The sequence below is a fragment of the Octopus bimaculoides genome, chromosome 16, assembly GCF_046866305.1.
Source record: "Octopus bimaculoides isolate indiv1 chromosome 16, ASM4686630v1, whole genome shotgun sequence".
Lineage (NCBI taxonomy): Eukaryota > Metazoa > Mollusca > Cephalopoda > Octopoda > Octopodidae > Octopus > Octopus bimaculoides.
In genome coordinates, this window is record NC_142943.1 from 20988902 (window position 1) to 20996316 (window position 7415).

Below are 7415 nucleotides of genomic sequence, written 5' to 3' on the forward strand. Positions count from 1 at the left end.
GTACTCATAAGTGTGACTACATAATCTTTCTTGGAACAATAAGATAGGATCATAGAATCCTTTTGAAATCCAAATATTGTGCTCTTGATTTCTCTTTCTTTTCCATTTGTGAAAGCACTTGGAAGTTCTACTCTGTTCTTTCTAATTGTTCCAACTAAAGTAGTTTTTTTTTTGCTAAGTAGCTTTCGAGCCAATCCTAGACTTGTAAAAAAAATTATCACAAGTTATATTGCGACCGATATTTTCAAGTTCTTTTACTGGATCTTCAACAACTCTTGAACCTTGATCTGTCTCTCTCCTTTTTACTGGATCTTTTCCAGTGTAAATTTGCATTTTCCAGGCATAAGATATTTCACTGTCAAATATTTCCCAAAATTTTAATTCCATATTTCCCTGATTTTGAAGGAATATATACCTGGAATGGGCAGCGCCCTCTGAATGAAACTAATTGTTCATCAACTGTCATGCATGAACTTTGAACATATCCATCTTGCAAATTTTGATTCCACATTTCAAATACTTCTCTTGTGAGCTTCATTTTATCATCACTTCTCTTTTTTTCTTACACTAGCATCATCAAAACCCTGATATAAATAATAATAATAATAATAATAATAATAATAATAATAATAATAATAATAATAATAATAATAATAATGATAATCGTACTATGATTACAGTAACAGAGTTTAACCCCAGAAGATTGAAGTTTGAAGGCCCAAATGTGAGAGTGAAGAATGTAGTTTATCAATGTAAGGTAAAGACTCAGACAGATGTTAGCCTATACGTGGGTTGTTCTTTGGGACAAATCTGTAGAAGAGTATCTAACCATTTTAGTACCTTTAGAGATAGAAGTAAAATAGCGAGTACTAGTCTTAGTAAATTCATTTGTGAACTGAAGGAACAAAAAAAGCAATATTCGTTAGAATGGTCAATTATTGGGAAACCTTTCCCTTATGACAAAGGTAAGAGATATTGCTCGCTGTGTAATCTAGAATTATATTTTATATTATTCTCTAAGGGTAAGTTAATAAATAAACTCACATACAATGCTTTCAGATGTAGCCATTATCTTAGACATACATTTTTCTGGTTTAAATAAATTATAAATTTCAGTATGATCGGGTATTATAGTATAATATTAGGTTTAAAAACAGGGTATAATTTACCACTACTAATAAAATTGTATTTGTGTTTGTTTACTAAAGTTTCTAGAGATAATATAATATAGATTTCCATTGGTTTAGAATTTATTACGAGGAATCAATAATTTGTAATACTTGATTGTTTATAATTAATAATATTATGAGGGTTTTCTCCCTTCAACGGACTTTTATTTAAGGAGGAATTTCAGTATGAATCAGACTTAGAGATTATGTTTTTGGTGTTTACTTTTTACTTTTTACTCTGAGGATGTGTAAGGTAATTTACTTATTTAAGGTAATTTACTTATTTAATTGACAGTTAAATATAACCTTATACAGAAATTTTGACATAGGTAATAAGCTTCAATAATAATGGATATTAGCGTCAAAACTTTCATTTAAATTTTTTATATATAACCAAGGAGCTCGATCCATAAGGAGTTTACTATAGACCTTCGGGGAGAAATTTTTGCCATTTTGGTAAAGATTACATGTTTATCTCACCAATACATTGTGGAGATATCATTATATGAACACACACACACACACACACACATATATATATATATATACATATATATATACACACACATACATACATACATACATACATACATACATACATACATACATACATACACACACATATATACACACATATACATATACATGTGTGCTTGTGTGTGTGTGTGTGTGTGTGTGTGTGTGTGTGTGTGTGTGTGTGTGTGTGTGTGTGTGTGTGTGCATATGTGTTCTTGTGCAAAATGCTTCATTTCATATTGCTCCAGTCCTCCTTTCGATCAGTGGGGAATGTCGGCCTGCTCGCCCAGCCAGCGGGATGATGTTATTCGAAGGCTAAGACGATGCAAAGCGCATTGTGACTAGCGATGTGTAACAACAGCTGGTTGTCTGGTCGGTCGCGTGATCACGTGAAGTCCACGTTTTTTTTGTGACGTCCTGTACCCAGATATGCATCTATATATACATGTAGATGTAGGTATGTACATACATGTACGTATATATGCATATACTCACATATTATTTGTATTATTTATATATGTATATATATATATATGTGGTGGGGGTATGATTGTTTGTGTGTGCGTATACTAAATATATGATTATCACAAATATTTGACAGCTAGAATATATATTGTTCAAAATAATTCTACTCTAGTTTTGACCACTAACTTTTGTGAAAAAACAGAGACATAGTAAAATATGTTCCTTAGGGAAAGGTCTGTTTAAGAAGCACACTTTACAACCATTTGGTTTCGAGTACAGTCCCTCTGCGCGGTACCTTAGCCAAGTGTCTTCTACTATAATCCGGAGCTGACCAATGCCTAGCAGTGGGAAACTGTTTATATAGCAACGCGTGCAGGTATGTGCGTCTGTTTGTGTTTGTGTTGAGTTTTGTTACTCACCACCGCTTAACAAGTAATTGTTTGTTTACGTCCTTGTAAGTTAGCAATCCGGCAAAAGGTACCGTTACAATAAGTACAGGAGCTGGTTGATGTTTTTTGGGGTTTTTTTTACTAAACTTTTCAAGGTTGTGCCCCCAGCCTGGCTGTAGTCCAATAAGTGAAACAAGTTAAAAGATAAAAAAATAACCGTGCTAAGAAAGAATAATTAGATGTGTTGTTTTAACTATTTTCAAGTGTTTAGAGAAAATTGCAACGTTGCATTTGTTTGGCAAGTAAATTACCTAAGATTGAGTGTTGTAATTAAGACTATTACACTGTTTGAGAGTCATTTTAGGTCTTTTAATTGGTCTTGAAATATAAAAAAGATTTGTCACGCTTTTGTAATCTAGTCACTGACATAATGCAGTGGAACTGGGACAGTGGCAAATTTTACGAGTACGACAAAATACTTGACATATAGAATAACCGAAAATTTGTAAGTAATGATCGTAGCCGCTTCAACATGGCTGTCCGTTCGAACGGACCTTACTGTGATTTTTTAACCCCAAGAGGACATCTCTAGATAGTTATCGATGCACAGTTGCAACCGATATATTGTGAGCAGGGGAGCGAACCCCTAACGACAAGACCTGCCAACCAGCCTGGTTATATGGGTATTTCTGCCTCTCTTCAGTACTGGACACCTCGTCTGCTAGAGATGGCAGTAGCTCGCCTCGGCTTGCAATATATATAATTTCAAGCGACAAAGAGACACAGAGACACAGAGATGTCATCATCATCATCATCATCGTTTAACGTCCGCTTTCCATGCTAGCATGGGTTGGACGATTTGACTGAGGACTGGTGAAACCGGATGGCAACACCAGGCTCCAGTCTGATTTGGCAGAGTTTCTACAGCTGGATGCCCTTCCTAACGCCAACCACTCAGAGAGTGTAGTGGGTGCTTTTACGTGTCACCCGCACGAAAACGGCCACGCTCGAAATGGTGTCTTTTATGTGCCACCCGCACAAGCCAGTCCAGGGGCACTGGCAACGATCTCGCTCGAAAATCCTACAGGAGCCAGTCAGGCGGTACTGGCAACGGCCACGCTCAAAATGGTGCATCTCATGTGCCACCCGCACAAGAACCAGTCCAGGGGCACTGGCAACGATCTTACTTGGCTTGCCGGGTCTTCTCACGCACAGCCCATTTCCAAAGGTCTCGGTCCGTAGTCATCGCCTCGGTGAGGCCCAATGTACGAAGGTCTTGCCTCACCACCTCAGCCCAGGTCTTCCTGGGCCTACCTCTTCCACGGGTTCCCTCAACTGTTAGGGTGTGGCACTTTTTCACGCAGCTATCCTCCTCCATTCTCACCACATGTCCATACCAGCGCAATCGTCTCTCTTGCACGCCACAACTGATGCTTCTAATGTTCAGCTTTTCTCTCAAGATACTTACACTCTGACGGGTATTCACATTGACATTACACATCCAACGGAGCATACTGGCTTCATTCCTTGCGAGCTTACGTATGTCCTCAGCAGTTACAGCCCATGTTTCACTGCCATGTAGCATGGTTGTTCGTACGCATGCGTCATACAGTCTGCCTTTTACTCTGAGTGAGAGTCCCTTTGTCGCCAGCAGGGGTAAGAGCTCTCTAAACTTTGCCCAGGCTATTCTTATTCTAGCAGCTACACTTTCAGCGCACCCACCCCCACTACTAACTTGGTCGCCCAGATAGCGGAAGCTATCGACTACCTCTAGTTTTTCACCCTGGGATGAGATAGAAGTTGTTTCCTGTTTGTTTGCAGTCTTTATTGCACCTGAACATCTGCCACAAACAAAAACTAACTTGCTAGTTAACCTGCCTTTGATGTTGCTGCACCTCTTATGTGTCCATAGCTTGCACCGGGTACATCTTATAGAGTTACTACCTACTCCTTTTCTACATACTGAGCAGGGCCATCTACCTGAAGGGGTTTGTGTTTTATCTACCTTCCTACTTATTAGGATTTTGGTTTTAGCTAGGTTGACTCTAAGGCCCTTCAATTCTAGACCTTGCTTCCACACCTGAAACTTCTCCTCTAGTTCTGATAGTGACTCCGCAATTAGGGCAAGGTCATCAGCATAGAGGAGCTCCCAGGGGCAACCTGTCTTGAACTCCTCTGTGATTGCCTGGAGGACTATGGTAAATAATAGGGGGCTGAGGACGGAACCTTGGTGGACCCCTACCTCTACCCGGAATTCATTGCTGTACTCATTTCCAACCCTCACCTTACTGGCCGCATCTCTGTACATGGCTCGCACAGCTCTCACTAGCCATTCTTCTATCCCAAGTTTCCTCATTGACCACCAGATAAGGGATCGGGGGACCCTGTCAAAGGCTTTCTCCATGTCAACGAAAGCCAGGTACAGAGGTTTATCCTTGGCTAGGTATTTCTCTTGCAACTGTCTCACTAGAAATAAGGCATCAGTAGTGCTTTTACCTGGCACGAACCCAAACTGCATCTCATCTAAATTGATTCGCTCCCTAATTAGTTGGGCTATGACCCTCTCTGTAACTTTCATAACCTGATCTAACAGCTTGATGCCTCTGTAATTATTTGTATCTAAAGCGTCCCCTTTACCTTTGTAGCAGTTGACTATGATGCTGCTACACCAGTCATAGGGTATGACTCCTTCGTGTATCACCTGGTTCGTAATACGGGTGACTAGGCTATAGCCAACACTGCCAGATATTTTGAGCATCTCTGCAGTGATTCCTGATGGGCCGGGGGCTTTCCCGGTCTTCATACTCTTAATTGCTTTATCTACCCTGGTACTATCAACTCGGATAGCTGGTCCCTCTATTGGGTCGACATAAGGCAGGCTCTCTTTCTCCCATTCATTCTCTTTATTAAGCAATCTATCGTAGTGGCATCTCCAGACCTCTTTCTTTGCATCCTCATTTAATGCAAGCGTACCATCATCCATGCGAACACATTTCTCTCCTACAACATCACTATTCTCTCTCCTACACTGTCTTGCAACACGAAATACCTCGAGTCTTTGGTCCTCACGGCGCAGAACATTGGCAAATCTTTCCTTATCTGCTTCCCCTCTGGCTAAATAAACCTGTCGCCTAGCCTCCCTTCTGGCACATTGGTACAATTCCCTGCTACCACCGTTCTTCCAGTCCTTCCAAGCTTGTTTCTTTTGTCTAATAGCCCTGTCTACCTCCTTGTTTCACCACCACGTTACTCTGGGTTGGGAGGGGACCTTACACCACCCACAAATCTGGTCGGTGGCTTTCAACAGGTTGTCCCGCAGAAATCTCCAATTGTCTTCCACGTTGTATGATGCTATATCCCCTTCTATTTCGTTAAATGCTTCAAGTAACTTGTCTCTAAGTCTCTGTCCGTTTGCAGGGTCTTTAAGCTTCCACACCCTTCTTCTCCAAGCCTGTCTAATTCTGGGCACCCATTTTGCCTTGATCCCAAAGTCGCTAACTACTAATCTATGTTGTGGGGTACATTCTTCGCCAGGGTAGGTTTTGGCATTTATAAGCCGCCCTCTTTCCCTATTTCTGGCGAGGATGTAGTCGATTTGGCTAGAGTGTCTGCCGGAGCGGTAGGTGACTAGGTGACTGGCAGGTTTCCTGAAGTTGGTATTGCAGACCATAAGATTGGTTGCATCACAGAACTCCAGCAGTCTGGTTCCCTCCTCGTTGCGGGAACCGAAGCCATAGCCTCCATGTATGCCATGGAAGCCCCCAGCACGACGTCCGACATGCCCGTTGAAGTCTCCAGCCACAAAGAGAAGGTCCCTGTCACTCGTCGACGAGGTAGTTTGCAAGAGGGTGTCATAGAATTGGTCTTTCAGACCATCTGGTAGCCCAGGTTGAGGTGCATAGGCTGAGATGACAGTAGCTAATCTATGATGATGTATGTATGTATATATATATATATATGTACACTAACGGACACACATATATATATACATACGTATATGTAATATCTATATATGTGAATGTATGTATGTATGTATGTATTATATATATATATATATATATATATATATATATATATATATATATATATATATATATATATATATATATATATATGTATGTATGTATGTATGCATGTATGTATGTATGTATGTATGTATGTATGTATGAATATATGTATATATATATACATATATATAAATATATATATATATATATATATATATATATATATATATGAATATATATATGTGTGTGTATATATGTGTGTGTATGCATGTGTATGTATATATATATATATATATATATATGTATATGCATGTGTGTATGTATGTATGAACGTATATACGTACGCACACACACACATACATTAATGTCTCGGTTTACGAGTTGATTTCTTCCCGGATGCCGCTCGTAAAGCAGAGCAATAATGTCCCATAGCAGCAATGACATTTTGAGCTGCCATTTTACTCTGCAGTTGTGTAGATGCGACAGGACCAGTGTTGCCACATACAAAAAATAGCTGTTTAAATTGTTTGGAGTGGCTGTGTGGTAAGTAGCTTGCTTACCAACCCACATGGTTCTGGATTCAGAACCATGGCAAGGAGACAGAAAATGTACAGTAAATACAAACTGAAAAATAACAATATACAAAATGCTCGGTGGATGATAGCAACCTGTAAAATGTGCTGAGATTTTGCACGTCGAGTTTTTGCACTAAATTAAATAAAATTAGAAGGTGTCTTCAAGTTTTTGAAATGGTAAGTTATTTTGCATCACCCTAATATATATATATATATATATATATATATATATATATATATATATATATATATATATATATATATATATATATATATATACACATATATACATAT